Source organism: Microcaecilia unicolor, chromosome 7 (genome assembly GCF_901765095.1).
Source record: "Microcaecilia unicolor chromosome 7, aMicUni1.1, whole genome shotgun sequence".
NCBI lineage: Eukaryota > Metazoa > Chordata > Amphibia > Gymnophiona > Siphonopidae > Microcaecilia > Microcaecilia unicolor.
The window spans coordinates 127,350,955-127,369,077 of NC_044037.1; positions in this window are offsets into that span (position 1 = coordinate 127,350,955).

The following is an 18,123-nucleotide window of genomic DNA, read 5'->3' on the forward strand; positions in this document are numbered from 1 at the left end:
CGTCCACCGTTTCGAGAGGGCAGCGGGAGCGTGGCGTTGGACCCAGCACGGCCGCACCGAGAAGCAGAAACAGGAAGGACGCGTGGGTGCTCCTGGGGAGACAGACCTGCCAAGAGCCTACAGATTGCGGCTTACTAGGAGCCAAAACTGATCTATCACCAAAATGAATACCTTCAAATTACTCCTAGTAATTTACTCCTTATCACGGATTCACCTTACACTCACACTAACTATCCCACTTGCAGAAAACAACATCATCCCCATACTACATTATCCCCAAAGACCGACCAGACACACTCTGCCTCATCAAATGGATAACAACCAAAACAAAGGAAGAGCATCAATATGCGGACAACCCCAACAGAAGGGAAAGAACCCCCACAATAAACCCACATTAAAAAACAAACGACAACTAACAAAAATCCACATAACACCAAACATAGCTGACCCATACCAAATGATTCAAATAGGCAACATCAACACCAGATCCGTAGTAAGCAAAACGACACTTGTAACAGACTGGATCACGTCAGAAAACCTTGATCTACTCTTCATCAATGAAACCTGGATCCATGACCAAAAGGACCCCATAATCCTAGATCTCTGCCCCCCAGGATATAAAATTGTTCATTGGACCAGAAAGGAAAAGAGAAACGGAGGCATAGCATTAATCTACCGATCCCAATTTACCATCGAAACCACTGCCAAGTCCATAACCCCCCAACTTGAAATTGCCTCAATCAGAATCCACAGCAAAACCCTGCTTGATCACCTGAACTTTGTCCTATTTTATAGGCCACCAGGAAATTGGAATGAAAGCCAGACTATCTTCACTGACTTCATGTCAAACACATGTGCGACCAACTCCAACATACTAATACTAGGAGACATCAACCTTCACCTAGAAGACCCAATCTCCACCAACGCACGAGAATGTAAGGAATTTCTCCATTCATGGGACCTTATACGGCCACAAATGAAACCAACCCATGTCAAAGGGCATACACTCGACCTCATCTCATAAAACTCCCAACAGATCAGAACATAATAATAACAAATTTCAAATGGACAGAAACACCATGGACTGATCATTATAAACTAAATCTATCACTAAAATGGCAAAAGAAGGGATTACACCGCACACAAGAACACACAACCTACAGCACTAGAGGCCAAATAGACCCGGAAACATTCTGGCTACAGATATACAATAACGAATGGACAGCACAAACGGATTCCACACACTATCTCTCAGAATGGGACAAGAGATGTAGAAGCATACTAGACGAAATAGCGCCCTTACGAACAAGAACCTCATGCAGGCATAACTCCATACATGGAGTGGAGGAGTGGCCTAGTGGTTAGGGTGGTGGACTTTGGTCCTGGGGAACTGAGGAGCTGAGTTCGATTCCCAGCACAGGCAGCTCCTTGTGACTCTGGGCAAGTCACTTAACCCTCCATTGCCCCATGTAAGCCGCATTGAGCCTGCCATGAGTGGGAAAGCGCGGGGTACAAATGTAACAAAACAAAAAAAATACCATGGTTCAACGATGAACTGAAAAAACTAAAAACACAAACCAGGAAACTCGAACGAGTATGGAAAAAAATAAAAGATGAACAATCATTCATTGCATGGAAACAGATACACAGAAAATACAAATACGCAAAAAAACAAACCAAAAGGACATACTATATAACTAAAATAGGGCCTGACCTCAAAGACACGAAGGAACTATACCAACTTGTTAACAATTTACTAGACACTACAGCGGTTACTGCAACCAATACAGACATTCCATCTGCAGACAAACTCGCTAAATACTTCAATGAAAAACACACAAAACACTACCTCAGGACAATACTGATACAGAAAACTTCATTGACAGTATGGATCCAAACCCTGGAGAATACCCAGCTGACCGAACTTGGTCAAACTTCACGCCCCTCACTGCCGAAACAGTTGCCCAGGCGATCAAAAGGTTCTCCAGAACCCACTGCAAACTGGATACCTGCCCTAGCTACTTTCTAAAATTTTCCCCTGACCGCTTCATAATAGACCTCACATCACACCTAAACTACATGCTCCAACAAGGTCTTTTCCCTGAGCAATATGGCAACATCCTACTCACCCCAATCCCAAAAGATACAAAGAAAAAAACAACCGAACTCGCCAACTACCGCCCAGTTGCATCTATCCCACTAACAGTCAAACTGATGGAAAGCATGGTGACCAAACAGATTACTGATTACATGGAAAAGTTCTCATTACTTCATGAATCACAATCAGGATTCCGCCCTCTCCATAGTACCGAAACTGTGCTAATCACTCTCCTGGCCAAATTCAAGCAGGAAATAGCTATAGGCAAGAACATACTTCTTCTCCAATTTGATATGTCGAGCGCCTTCGATATGGTAAACCACAACATACTACTAAGACTCTTAGACTACTTCGGGATTGGTGGAAATATACTTAGCTGGATCAAGGGTTTTCTAACCACCAGAAGTGAAATCAAACTTAAACATATCTCCCCCTTGGAAAGCAGACTGTGGAGTACCTCAAGGATCACCACTATCACCAACACTTACATAATGATGATCCCATTGGCCAAGTCCTTATCAAAGCAAGGCCTCAACCCATTCATCTACGCAGACGATGTCACAATATACATTCCCTTCCGACATGATCTAACAGAAATAACAATGAAATCAAACTCGGTCTGAACACCATGGACTCATGGGCAAATTCTTTTCAACTGAAACTGAACACTGAAAAAATACACTGCCTCATCCTCTCATCTCAACACAACATGTACAAACCCACAACCTTACTCACCCCAGACCACACCCTCCATATCTCAGACAATCTGAAAATACTCGGCGTTACAATCGATCACAATCTCACATTCGAGAGCCAAGTGAACTCCACAACAAAGAAAATGTTCCACTCAATGTGGAATTTAAACGCGTAAAACCTTTCTTCCCGAGGGAAATATATTGCAACCTTGTACAATCAATGGTACTAAGCCATACAGACTATTGCAACGGAATTTGTGCGGGATGCAAAGAACAACTGACAAACTTCAGACCGCTCAAAACACAGCAGCCAGGATGATATTTGGTAAATCACGATTCGAAAGTGCCAAACCCCTCCGGGCAAAACTGCACTGGATTCCAATCAAAGAACGTTTCACCTTCAAAATTTACACCCTGGTCCACAAAATGTTTCTACGGCCAAGTCCCAGGATATATGACAAACCTCATTGACCTACCAATCAGAAACATATCTAGTTGATCTCGAACATACCTAAACCTCCACTAACCAAACTGGAAAGGTCTCAAATACAAAGCAACCTATGCATCCAGTTTCTCCTATATAAGCACACAATGATGGAACGCAGTGCCAAATGCTGTGAAAACAACCTATGACCACCTAAACTTCAGGAAATCACTGAAAACCTACCTATTCAAAAAAGCATACCCCACCGACCCAACATACAGTGGTGGAAATAAGTATTTGATCCCTTGCTGATTTTGTAAGTTTGCCCACTGACAAAGACATGAGCAGCCCATAATTGAAGGGTAGGTTATTGGTAACAGTGAGAGATAGCACATCACAAATTAAATCCGGAAAATCACATTGTGGAAAGTATATGAATTTATTTGCATTCTGCAGAGGGAAATAAGTATTTGATCCCCCACCAACCAGTAAGAGATCTGGCCCCTACAGACCAGGTAGATGCTCCAAATCAACTCGTTACCTGCATGACAGACAGCTGTCGGCAATGGTCACCTGTATGAAAGACACCTGTCCACAGACTCAGTGAATCAGTCAGACTCTAACCTCTACAAAATGGCCAAGAGCAAGGAGCTGTCTAAGGATGTCAGGGACAAGATCATACACCTGCACAAGGCTGGAATGGGCTACAAAACCATCAGTAAGACGCTGGGCGAGAAGGAGACAACTGTTGGTGCCATAGTAAGAAAATGGAAGAAGTACAAAATGACTGTCAATCGACAAAGATCTGGGGCTCCACGCAAAATCTCACCTCGTGGGGTATCCTTGATCATGAGGAAGGTTAGAAATCAGCCTACAACTACAAGGGGGGAACTTGTCAATGATCTCAAGGCAGCTGGGACCACTGTCACCACGAAAACCATTGGTAACACATTACGACATAACGGATTGCAATCCTGCAGTGCCCGCAAGGTCCCCCTGCTCCGGAAGGCACATGTGACGGCCCGTCTGAAGTTTGCCAGTGAACACCTGGATGATGCCGAGAGTGATTGGGAGAAGGTGCTGTGGTCAGATGAGACAAAAATTGAGCTCTTTGGCATGAACTCAACTCGCCGTGTTTGGAGGAAGAGAAATGCTGCCTATGACCCAAAGAACACCGTCCCCACTGTCAAGCATGGAGGTGGAAATGTTATGTTTTGGGGGTGTTTCTCTGCTAAGGGCACAGGACTACTTCACCGCATCAATGGGAGAATGGATGGGGCCATGTACCGTACAATTCTGAGTGACAACCTCCTTCCCTCCGCCAGGGCCTTAAAAATGGGTCGTGGCTGGGTCTTCCAGCACGACAATGACCCAAAACATACAGCCAAGGCAACAAAGGAGTGGCTCAGGAAGAAGCACATTAGGGTCATGGAGTGGCCTAGCCAGTCACCAGACCTTAATCCCATTGAAAACTTATGGAGGGAGCTGAAGCTGCGAGTTGCCAAGCGACAGCCCAGAACTCTTAATGATTTAGAGATGATCTGCAAAGAGGAGTGGACCAAAATTCCTCCTGACATGTGTGCAAACCTCATCATCAACTACAGAAGACGTCTGACCGCTGTGCTTGCCAACAAGGGTTTTGCCACCAAGTATTAGGTCTTGTTTGCCAGAGGGATTAAATACTTATTTCCCTCTGCAGAATGCAAATAAATTCATATACTTTCCACAATGTGATTTTCCGGATTTAATTTGTGATGTGCTATCTCTCACTGTTACCAATAACCTACCCTTCAATTATGGGCTGCTCATGTCTTTGTCAGTGGGCAAACTTACAAAATCAGCAAGGGATCAAATACTTATTTCCACCACTGTAGACACCTACAGTCGGCAACACAGCAAGACCAAAGCTTGTAATGGACACAATATAACCTTTCCTCTCCTCAACCCCCATTATACCTGATACACATGCACCTTTATTCGACCACAATATTACCTTGTATTTGTCTCTTTACCGGACTTGGCGAACGCCATTATTCAACCACACTATCACCTTGTATTTGTTTCTCTACCGGACTAAGCGAAAGCCTTTACGGTACTATGTAAGCTACATCGAGCCTGCAAATAGTTGGGAAAATGTGGGATACAAATGCAAAAAAAAAAAATATATATATATAAGTAAAATGGTGTGGTAGTCGTGTTAGTCCACTTTTAAAGGTAATAAATAGAAATAAATGAAAGCAGAGAAAAGAAAATAAGATACTTTTTTTATTGGATTAACTGAATACATCTTTTGATTAGCTTTCAAAGGTAACCCTTCAGATCAGAAATAAGCAAATGTTGACAAATATCAGAATATATAAGTCAAACACAAAAGCATTGCAATGACAGTCTCACAGGAAGAAGGAGGGGTAGGTTAGGTGAGAAACAGGGTGATCTGGGTGGATAAGAGTCAGGGAGAGATGGATGGTAGATGAGAGGGTGACAAAGCAGCAGAGGCTAGGAAACGCAGATCTTTGTTGAGTCCCAGTTTGGTGGGTGTCAAAATAGTTCATCATTTTGACTTCAAAGGTCTTACATTCCTGGATTGTCTTAAAAATTCCTTTTCGTATTCTTACCATAAGATCATTGATGCAGTGTTCTGGGGATGGGGCAAGAAGAAGGCCCACAAGGCTAGAGGACTTTGCTTCGGTCTTCACCGAGGAAGATTTGGGTGGGATACAGGTGCCAGAAATGGTATTCTAATCCACTATTTCTGGGATAAGCAGTATAAAATATTTTGTACTTTTGGGGGATCTTGCCAGCTATTTGTGACCTGGATTGGCCACTGTTGGAAACAGCATACTGGGATACTTATGTACTTATGACTATAAGAGACCAATAAGGTCAGGGCCTGAGACTAGAGTGCAGTGCATGTCACTTAACAGGCACTGAAGGCAGAATTTGCCAGTATTTGTTATTGGAGGGAGAGGGTCATATGCATCTGCCACTGCTTTAGTGTCTGGAGGGAGAGAGGACAGCTCTGAATGTGGCCATCAGGAGCACAGATTGTAAAGGCAATCAGGAAGTGACAGCAGCATTGAACACACATTAGAAATACAATATGAAAAACAAATGCAGAACATACACACATGACTGTGGGGGCAGAGTAAAAGCAATGCAAAGCAGTTAATGGAACTTCTGTATGTGTTAATTTCCTGTAAAAGCCAGTCTGGGGCATTCAAATACATTAAGTATTAGAACTGATAATTTTGTTCTAGTTTGGTAAATTCTTAATATGTTTTTTTCCTTGTTAAATGTTAATGTGAGAAATGGTTTAAAGCTCATTATATGCTTGTACAACTCATTGAACCCAGTGCCTATTTATACACAGATATCGTATGATAGAATTGCATTTAGGTCATGGAAGGAGTTAATCACCTCTCTCAAAAGAATTGCACTCCCCAGAGCTGTAAGACCTACATTTCTCTATTATATTTGTTTACATAAGTACATAAGTATTGCCATACTGGGACAGACCAAAGGTCCATCAAACCCAGCATCCTGTTTCCAACAGTGGCCAATCCAGGTCACAAATACCTGGCAAGATCCCCCAAAAGTACAAAACTTTCTATACTGCTTATCCCAGAAATAGTGGATTTTCCCCAAGTCCATTTAATAATGGTCTATGGACTTTTTCTTTAGGAAGCCGTCCAAAACTTTTTAAACTCCGCTAAGCTAACCGCCTTTACCACATTCTCTGGCAACGAATTCCAGAGTTTAATTACATGTTGAGTGAAGAAAAAGTTTCTCCGATTCGTTTTAAATGTACTACTTTGTGGCTTCATCGCATGCCCCCTAGTCCTAGTATTTTTGGAAAGCGTAAACAGATGCTGCATGTCTACCCTTTCCACTCCACTCATTATTTTATAGACCTCTATGATATCTCCCCTCAGCCGTCTTTTCTCCAAGCTGAAGAGCCCTAGCCGCTTTAGCCTTTCCTCATAGGGAAGTCATCCCATCCCCTTTATCATTTTTGTCGCCCTTCTCTGCACCTTTTCTAATTCCACTATATCTTTTTTGAGATGCGGCGACCAGAATCGAACACAATATTCGAGGTACGGTCGCACCATGGTGCAATACAAAGGCATTCTAACATCCTCATTTTTTATTTCCATTCCTTTCCTAATAATACCTAACATTCTATTTGCTTTCTTAGCCGCAGCAGCACACTGAGCAGAAGGCTTCAACGTATCATCAACGACGACACCTAGATCCCTTTCTTGGTCCATGACTCCTAACGTGGAGCCTTGCATGACGTAGCTATAATTCGGGTTCCTTTTTCCCACATGCATCACTTTGCACTTGCTCACATTAAACGTCATCTGCCATTTAGACGCCCAGACTGTAAGGTCCTCTTGTAATTTTTCACAATCCTCCCGCGATTGAACGATTTTGAATAACTTTGTGTCATCAGCAAATTTAATTACCTCACTAGTTACTCCCATCTCTAGGTCATTTATAAATATGGTAAAAAGCAGCGGACCCAGTACAGACCCCTGGGGAATCTCACTAACTACCCTTCTCCATTGAGAATACTGACCATTTAACTCTACTGTCTGTTTTCTATCTTTTAACCAGTTTTTAATCCACAGTAGAACACTGTCTCCTATCCCATGACTCTCCAATTTCCTCTGGAGCCTTTCAACCGGATCACCTTTATCCACATGTTTGTTCACCCCTTCAAAGAAATGTAGTAGATTGGTGAGGCAAGATTTTCTTTCACTAAATCTATGTTGACTTTGTCTCATTAATCCATACTTTTGAATATGCTGTGTAATTTTGTTCTTAATAATAGTCTCTACCATTTTGCCCGGCACCGATGTCAGACTCTCACCAGTCTATAATGTCCTGGATCTCCTCTGGAACCTTTTTTAAAAATCGGTGTTACATTGGCCACCTTCCAATCTTCTGGTACCACGCTCGATTTTATGGATAAATTACATATTACTAACAATAACTCCGCAAGTTCATTTTTCAGTTCCATCAGTACTCTGGGATGAATACCATTCGGTCCAGTAGATTTGCTACTCTTCAGTTTGTAGAACTACCCCATTACATCCTCCAGGTTTACAGAGAATTCATTAAGTTTCTCTGACTCGTCAGCTTCGAATACCATTTGTGGCACTGGTATCCCACCCAAATCTTTCTCGGTGAAGACCGAAGCAAAGAATTCATTTAATCTCTCCACTACGGCTTTGTCTTCCCTGATCGCCCCTTTTACTCCTCGGTCATCTAGCGGTCCAACCGATTCTTTTGCCAGCTTCCATGGGCGTAGACTGGGGGGGGGGCGAGGGGGGCAATGCCCCCCCAAACGACGACGAGGCGCCACCGCGCCAGTAGTTAAGAAAAAAAATCAAGGAGGCACGCGCTCCTCTCCATCCGCTTGGCTTCCCTGCCCTCTCTGTCTGCGTCCCGCCTTCCTCTGACATCATTTCCTTTCGGGCAGAACGCAGACAGAGAGGACAGGGAAGCCAAGCGGAGAGGAGCATGTCCGTCTACCCCTCTCTCTTCCTCCCTCCCTCCGGCACAGGCAGCAGTCTTTTTCAGCGTTCCTGGCAGCAGTAGCGATGTACACGCTGCCTTTGGCTCTGCCCCGAAGCCTTCTCTTCAAGTTCCTGTTCCTGCATAGGTGGGAACAGGAAGAGAAGGCTTCCGGGGCAGACCGAAGGCAGCGTGTATATCGCTACTGCTGCCAGGAACGCTGAAAAAGACTGCTGCGTGCGCCGGAGGGAGGGTGGAAGAGAGGGGGGTAGACGGAGTCACGATCTTGGACCTCGCCGGGGGGGGGGGGGCAGCAGAAGGAAGATGGATGGAACTGGGAGGGGTGGGGAGCAGATGGAAGATGGGTGGGGAGCAGAGGGAAGGAGGAAGAGATGGTTGGGACTGGGAGGGGTGGGGAGCAGAGGGAAGGAGCAAGAGATGGATGGGACTGGGAGCGTTGGGAGAAGAGGAAAGGACCAGGAGATGGATGGGACTGGGAGCATTGGGAGCAGAGGGAAGGACCAGGATATGGATTGGACTGGGAGGGGTGGGGAGCAGAGGAAAGGAGCAAGAGATGGATGGGACTGGGAGGGGTGGGGAGCAGAGGGATGGAGCAGGAGATGGATTGGATTGGGAGAGGTCAGGCACAGCAGAGGGAAGGAGCAGAAGATGGATGGGACGGAGGGATGGTGAGCAGAGGGAAGGAACAGAAGATGGATGGGACTGGGAGGGGTGGGGAGCAGAGGGAAGGAGCAAGAGATGGATGGGACTGGGAGGGTGGGGAGCAGAGGGAAGCCTACTGGAAAGAAGACACTGCATAAAACAGAAGACACTGGGACCAAAGCGAATAGAAAAACTAAATGATCAAACAACAAAGGTAGATAAAAGTATTTGCTCCGCCCATCCTTTGCCCCCCCTCCTCAAATGAAACAGTCAAACTACGCCTATGCCAACTTCCTGTTTTTAATATACCTAAAAAAAATTTTACTATTTGTTTTTGCCTCCAACGCAATCTTTTTTTTTTTTTTTTTAAAGTCCCTCTTACCCTTCCTTATCAGCACTTTACATTTGACTTGACATTCCATGCTGTTTCTTATTATTTTCAGTCGGTTCCGTCTTCCATTTTCTGAAGGATTTTCTTTTAGCTCTAATTGCTTCCTTCACCTCACTTTTTAACCATTCCGGCTGTCGTTTGGTCTTTTTTCCTCCTTTTTTAATACGTGGAATATATTTGGCCTGGGCTTCCAGGATGGTGCTTTTGAACAGCATTCACGCCTGATGTTTCTTAATGTTCCACATAAAGCAAAGTTTACAAAACAAAAATAAAGAAATAAAAGCAAGAACTCCATAATTTGGAGTGGAAGAGTGGCCTAGTGGTTCGGGTGGTGGACTTTGGTCCTGGGGAACTGAGGAACTGAGTTCGATTCCCACTTCAGGCACAGGCAGCTCCTTGTGACTCTGGGCAAGTCACTTAACCCTCCATTGCCCCATGTAAGCCGCATTGAGCCTGCCATGACTGGGAAAGCGCGTGGTACAAATGTAACAAAAAAAAAAAAAAAGAGGACAGAATACACAATCGCACAAGAAACAGAAACTTCATATAACTTCTTACACACAAAGTATAGACAACTAATGTGCACAGGAAACCTAACATTTAAACAGTGATTCATTTCCAATATTAAAATGCAAACTGTCAGTTGTACACATCATCCCTTTGGTCAATTGCTCACAGGAAAAATGATACTAGAGAGCTGTTTTTAAAGCAAAGACTGTCACGGTTGGTCACTTGAATATCGGGCACAGACTCTGGAAGTGAGTCCTTATTCTGATCCCAGGGCAGAGAACCAGGCCCGGAGGCGAGCGGTCGATCCTAGAACAGGAAATCAGATAGGCCCAAGGTTTCACCTGCGGTTACTGCCGTTCCCCAGGGGTTGAGCCCTTAGGTTCGGGCTGCTGGCAGGACTTTGATGGAAACTGGGCTGGAAGAGACTACCTGAAAGTACCAGTCTTTGCTATGGGGAGTCATCGGGAATCCTGGCCAACAAGTAGGGGGTGCAGGTCAGGAGCAAGGAGGCAGGCCACAGCCCAGGCAAGGTCAGGTTCAGGCTGAGGTCCCGGTAGGTGGAAATCCAAAGGCAAGGTCAGGTTCAGGCAGAGGTCAAGGCAGGGTCAGTCAGCGAGAAGAAATGCACCAGCACAATCCAACAAGGTTGTAGCCGAGGCAGAGAAACAGTGGAAGAATCCTGGTTTAAAAGCTGAAGGCATCTGACGTTAGAGGAGCTCTGCCCCCACAGAGGCGCACCAGAATGACACGCGCAGGCTGTAGATGCACCAGAATGTACGTGTCCAGTCTGTAGGCACGCCAAAATTGCGTGTCCAGGAGGGAAGAGATCTACACATGTAGCATCTAGGTCAAGAATGTCGTGGGTGCGTACGTCTGACTTCGTACGTTACACTCTGGGTTTGTGACACTTAAGGTTTTTAGGCCAGGGCTACTCAAATGGTGGACCGTAGTCTGCAATCCAGTCTGCTGAGCCTTCCTGTGTAGAGTGCCAGGATGCCACAGTGATTTAAAGAGGTGGCTTCTGGCTGGATCTAGGACCTTCCCTCAGCCGCATCCTGCCTTCTCTGAAACTTCCTGTTTCCGTGCAGGTGGAAATGCGACCAAGGGAAGGCCCAGGATCCAGCCAGAAGTCGCCTGCTTGAATAGCAGCGGCTGCCAACTCCAGCAGACATAGATCCAGGTCCCATCACAGGCGTTACAGATCCCCATCCTGCTGCAGGCACCAACTACATCGCGGACATCATCGATTGCATGACCATCACAGATCCCCGTTCTTTCCTGGGCAGGTCCGGTCCAGGTCTCGGAGTGTATGCAGTGAGCGACGGGGATCCACAGCGTCACCTCGGCGCAGACCCTCAATCACAGCTACTCGACCGGGGGGCCACAACCCCCCATGTGCATTGAGCTGCACGACACCTCAAGATGCTGCAGAGACAGTTCATAGGCGTCACAATGCTCCGGCGGGGACATCCCAGCATCACAGCATCTCCACGCGAGACAGAAGTCTTCACGCTCAAATTCCCGTGGCACCCCAACCCCAAATGAAGAAACATCAGACGGTTAAATGGGGGGAAAAAAGGTAAGAAACATAAGCATCCTGGACGCTGCAGTTCCACATCCTCCTCCGACTCTTCCTTGTCCTCCTTCTCTTCTTCCTCACCCTCTCCTACCAGGGCTCCCAATACACCGCCCTTGGCACTCGCGCCTCCTTTCACCTATGGTGTTCCCCCAGAGCGCCTATGGCAGAGGGTTCCCAGGACCCTGCGGAAAAAGGTACAGCGACAACAGTACTTTGATATATTCAATCTGGCCGAAGGCAGACGCAGACGACATGCTAAGAAACGTGCTAAAAAGGGCGACCTGTTACTGGATTACAGCAGAGTGCTCCCACAGAACCTTGCGTGTTGGGTGATATCCTATGCATGCATGATGAGTATTGTATGCAGGAAGCAACGCAACCAACTCGATCCCATGCTCTGTTACCTTGAAACGGTCATTAGCATCTATCGGGAGCACGAGGGGCACGCCTGGCTGGCTTACAATGAACATTTTAGGGACACAATGGAAGCAAACACTAATATGGCATGGGATATGGATGACAGGAGCTTATGGTTGCAGAATGTCCTCACACGACCCAACATTGCATCAAGACGTTCCTAGCAGCACAGAGCTTCCCCTCCGGGAAAAAGGCAAAGGAGGCCTGCCACGCTTTCCCGGTAAGTATGCTGGAAGCACAATAAAGGCAACTGCACCATCCATGACTGCAAATTCAAGCACCTGTGCACCACATGTGGTGTCCCGCATCCCCTTGCCTTGTGTCCTAGAAAAGCAATGCCAAGACAGGGAGGAACGCCAAAACCTTAACCCATTTACTAGGGCATCCATTCCCATCTGCTTGAACGCTATGAGGCACCCCATCCAGATGTCCTACTCGTTCACTTGGAGGGCAACGCCATTGGGCACACACTTCGTGCTGCCGCCTGATCGCCATGGCAAAGCAGGATCTCCTGGAACTGTCTGCGCTTATGACAGGGACCACTATCCTCTGGTCGGACATCATCCCGCGATGGCACGAATCCGCTGCCAGGTTGTGGTCCAGAGGTGTAACCAAGGTCAATCGCCAGATTGGCCGGTGGGTGGAGCAACTTGGCGAAGCAAAGATCTGGCACCATTGGGCTTCCCCTCTCATTCATGGGTACTTTCTCCCTGATGCTATCCATCTCTCGGAAGTAGCAGATTACCTCCTTCTTAATGACTTTCAGGAGGCGCTTGAGAGACTTTACTGAAAGGACTGGGGAAAGGGGGGGCACAGAGGACCTTGATGTTCAGGACCCCCGGGTTGTGGCAGAAGCACCCGAGCCTGGGAATTCTGGGATGTGCTGGAACAACAGGTGAAAGGAAGATCGGCCGTTTCTGGCAAGGGACAGGGACACTCCCTGGTGGCAGACCAGTCACCTCACTGGCTATACATGGCAGGTGGAGCACTGGTTGGGGAGTGCAGTCCCAAGCAGACGGACGCTCGGCCATGCTGGGGGCGGAGTCATGGCTGGCAAACGCGTGGGGGCGGTGATGCAGGCTCTCTAGCTTGAAAGGCATGGCAGAGGGCAGAAGCATCTGCAACGTCAAGCACAAGGCTCGGGTGCTTCCTAGGGATTGTTTAATGTGTTTTCAATAAAGCTGTGGCCTTTTATTCCCAGAAAGAAAATCTGTCTCTTGCTTGATCTGTGAGTGCAGGGGAAGAGCGAGGGGGAGGGGGCGAGAGGGTGTGCAGCCTGCCTATGTTACTATATGACACCAATGGACAGTGTGATCCTCTGTCCTCTGGGACAGACTTAGACTCCACTGGTTCCCGCTGTTGTACAACATTTTGGCAAGGAGGTAGCCCGTTGAGGGAGCTTTTCCCGTAACCCTGGTAGCACCGATAGAAGCACAACTCTGGAATATGTTGAAGTCATTCTTGGTTCTTTAACCAGAGATACTGGTAAATTTGGATATGATTTGTTATTTTAGACCTAGCAAAAATTATTCTCGCAGTTGTTCAGAATTTAGTAGAGCAAGCAAATTCTTTTGAAAAAAAATTGGGGTAGTGTGAAAATGATTTGGTAGAAATAAAACCTGATTTTGAAAAACTATCTAACAGAACAAGCTTGATCCCAAGTTCAGTCTATTCAGGCAACTGATTGTGTTGATTTGGGGGTGATTGTGTCTGATGATCTTAAGGTGGCCAAACAGAAAAGGCGACGGTCAAAGCCAGAAGAATGCTTGAGTGCATAAGGAGAGGGATGACAAGTAGGGAAAAAAAGTTGATAGTGCCCTTGTATAAGTCTCTGGTGAGGCCCCATTTAGAGTACTGTGTGCAATTCTGGAGACCACACCTACAGAAAGAAATAAACAGGATGGAGTCGTCCAGAGGGCGGCTACAAAGTTGGTAAGTGGTCTCTGTTATAAAACATGTAGGGACAGGCTTATGAACCTCAACATGTATACACTGGAAGAGAGGCGGGAGAGAGGGGTTTAATAACCTCAGTGGCATTAATGTACAGGAGGTGAGCCTTTTTCAAATAAAGGAAAACTCTGGAATGAGAGGGCATAGGATGAAGTTAAGAGGAAATAGGCTTTGGAGGAATCTAAGAAAATACTCTTTCAGGGAAAGGATGGTGGATGCGTGGAATGGTGTTCCCGTGGAGGTCGCGGCAAGGATTGTGTAAGAATTTAAGAAAGTGTGGGACAGGCATGTGGGATCTCTTAGGAAACGGAGGACTTAGTGGTTACGGTGTATGGGCAGACTGGATGGGCCATTTGGCCCTCATCTGCCATCATGTTTCTATGTTTCTAACTCTTTTATAAGAGCTATGACTTGGCTATGTATAAAACTGTAAAATTTGAGACTTTTGCAAAAAGTGTGAATTTGACATTTGTGAAATTTTTTTTCCTGGCTAAAGATTGGATACTACTGTTTCTCAAAGCATACTATCTCCCCTCAAAATTAAAGAGGGAGGTCAGGTAGAGATATTACTACTTACTTTTTCAGAATTAGCTCAGGAAGTGGGAGTTAAGGGGGACATTAGTTTTGACTTTGGGTAACAGTACTGATAGAGATTGGATACTTAAACATTATTTTAAATTCAGAACAACAAACATTTGAGGGATTTAAAGTATTTTTCTCCTGATTTGTATCAAGAGACCCAGAAGTGGCGGAAGAAATTGCTTTTGCTCCGCACTGGGGTATCTCAAAATGGAACTTTATTTCATCTTAAATTCCCTTGTAAATGTATAATCTGCCAATGTGTTAATTTTTTTTGTTGGGGGGGGGGGGGGGGCCCTATGTATTTGTCATCCTTTTTGTCTATCAAAAGGACTGTTCAGTTTACCAAGGGGCATTGAGGAGTCTAACAATGGCTGTCTTACTTCTAGTATAACAGTATGCTTTTCCTTTTTCTGATAATTATAATGTTATTTCCTTAGTTTCTTCTGAATGTTTTTGAATTCATCATCTTATGAACTTGAGCTGGATATAGAATTATAATGATGTAATATAATGAATAAAATTTGTTATAACTTGATTATTTTTTTCCTGTTTTCCAGCTTTTCTGTACGAGTTTATATATTTGCTTGCTTTTTTCTGACAGAATCTTTGAAATCTCCGGTGTTGTGTGCTCTTTTTTAAGAAAGAGAGTCTGGGTTTAAAAAAAGGTTTGGACAAATTCCTGGAGGAAAAGTCTATAGTCTGCTATTGAGGCAGACATGTGAAGCAACTGCTTGCCCTGGGATTTGTAGTATGGAATGTTGCCACAATTTGGGTTTGTGTCAGGTACTTGTGACCTGGCTTGGCCACTGTTTGGAAAACAGGATACTGGGCTAGATGGACCATTGGTCTGAACCAGTATGGCTACTGTGTTCTAAAGGCAAGGCACTAATCTGCCAGCTACACTTCTTCATTGCTGATCTTGTGCATTGTAGGATTAGCAGTCATGACAAAAACCTGATGATCTGTGTGTTTAAAAAGGCTGGTGGTGGCACCTGTACTGTACTGATGGTGGACCTATCCAACTAGCAGCCAAAGAGAACAGGAGGCTGCTGTGCATCTGGTGCTTTCCATCTCACCTAGTGGCCTAAAACATGAGGAATTTTAGATCTGCTACAGTTTGGAGGGGAGAACAATGAATGTGGAATGGATGTGGGGGCGGGGCCAGGTAGAAAGAGAGAGAGGGTATAGAGCTGGTTAGGGAGTGCTGCATAAGGGGGGTGCTAAGGAGAGTGGAGGATTAAGAGAATGTACGTGCTGAGCAGGTGGAAAGAGGGGAGATAGAGAATGTAGTGAATTAGTTGGGGTGGAAAGAATCAAAGTATTGGTTGGTCAAGATGGGGTAGGATGAAAGGATGCTGGACACTGCAAAAAGAAGGCAATGAGTGAAATGTTATTGGCATGCTGGGCAGAGAGTGAAGGGGAGAGAGGAATTTGCTAAGAATGAGGGGATACAGGGCACTGTGGGAAGGGTAGAAAAGAAAGGCGATGTTATGCAGAAGGTAAGGGAAGAGAGTATGGAAGAGGTTACAAATACAAATGCAAATATCAATTTCTATTCTGCAAATTACTAGTATGGTCTGATGCAGATCCCCAAAGAACACTTCTAGAATAGCAACAAATAAACAGCTAAGCTAGGCTAACAAATTTCTTAAATAAAAATGTTTTAAGTTCCTTTGGAACGGTGGTGTAGCCATGGGGGCCTGCACCATCTAACCAGGCCCGCTCTGCTTTCATGGCTAGCGGGGATGCCAAGCCCCACCAGCTAAAGATGTCTCCTGCCCAAGTCACGTCTGTGCTGAACAAGCAGTATTTAATTTAACGGGTATGCTTTGGTCGCTAATGCTGGCTCTCCTGATCATGCGTGGGAGAGCCGGCATTAGCAGCCGAAGCACACCTGCTGAATTAAGTGCTGCTCATTCACTAGAGGCACAACTCAGGCAGGAGATGATTTCAGCTGGCGGGGATTGGCATCTCTGCCAGCAAAGGTAATATTTTATTGCTGCTGCGGGGGTGGTTGGGGGGAAATGGTCATCTCTGGACGTATCTCTGCATCAGAGTAAGGATTTATGAGTTCAAAGGAATTCTCTGTCATTGGAGATGTGTGGTCAGGTTTTAAGAGAAAGTGTGGTCCTGACAACCATGTTGTTTCCACTAGATGAGATACTGGCACAGCTCTGGTGGCACTGTTCCTGTGTTGACTTTCATATACAATCAACTCTGTTACTAATGAACACGTAAAATCTCCTGGTTTGATTGTAGATGTAGCCCAGGACAACTTATTGTCAGTGTAAAAATTGACTGTCTGTTTTAATGTCCATTTTATTTAGTATAACTTCTGCTATCTCTGTTTCTAGCACTGCTCCTCACAATTCTAAGCATGGAAAAGTATGATTGGGTTGTAGTACTAACTTGGCTTTGCCAAAGATGAATTCCACATGAGATAGCCCATCTGTGTTTGTAGTTTTCAAGTAGGCCACTGCAACTATGGCCTTCACAGAAGCATCTGAGAAAATGCAGATTTCTTTGTGAGAGTCAGTACTGAGTGCTGCAGGGATGTAAGTGCATGGGATGTGCAGTTTTAGAGTCTTTAGTGAATCTTTCCATTTCTCCCATTCTTGTCGCATTTCTGGTGGTAGTGGAACATCCCACTCATCAGTACTTTGGTAAAGTTCTCTCAGTAGGGATCTTCCTTGAACGGTGACTGGAGCCACAAACCCTAGTGGGTCATATAAACTATTGACTGTGGACAAGACACCTCTGCATGTATATGGTTTCTCATGGGTGGAGACTTGAAAGATAAAAATGTCTCTCTTCAGATCCAGTGTAATCCAAGGTTTCTCTGAAGTGGAGGGGTGTCTACTCTTAAATCTAGAGCTTTTAAATCTTTGGCATGATCCTCTGCAGGAAATGTTCTCATTACTTCTGAACTGTTACATAGTAACATAGTAACACAGTAAATGACGGCAGAAAAAGACCTGCATGGTCCATCCAGTCTGCCCTACAAGGTAAACTCATATGTGCTACATTTTGTGTATACCTTACCTTGATTTGTACCTGTCCTTTTCAGGGCACAGACCGTGTAAGTCTGCCCAGCACTATCCCCGCCTCCTGCCACCGGCTCTGCCACCCAATCTCGGCTAAGCTCCTTAGGATCCATTCCTTCTGAACAGGATTCCTTTATGTTTATCCCACGCGTGTTTGAATTCTGTTACCTTTTTCATTTCCACCACCTCCCGCGGGAGGGCATTCCAAGCATCCACTACTCTCTCCGTGAAAAAATACTTCCTGACATTT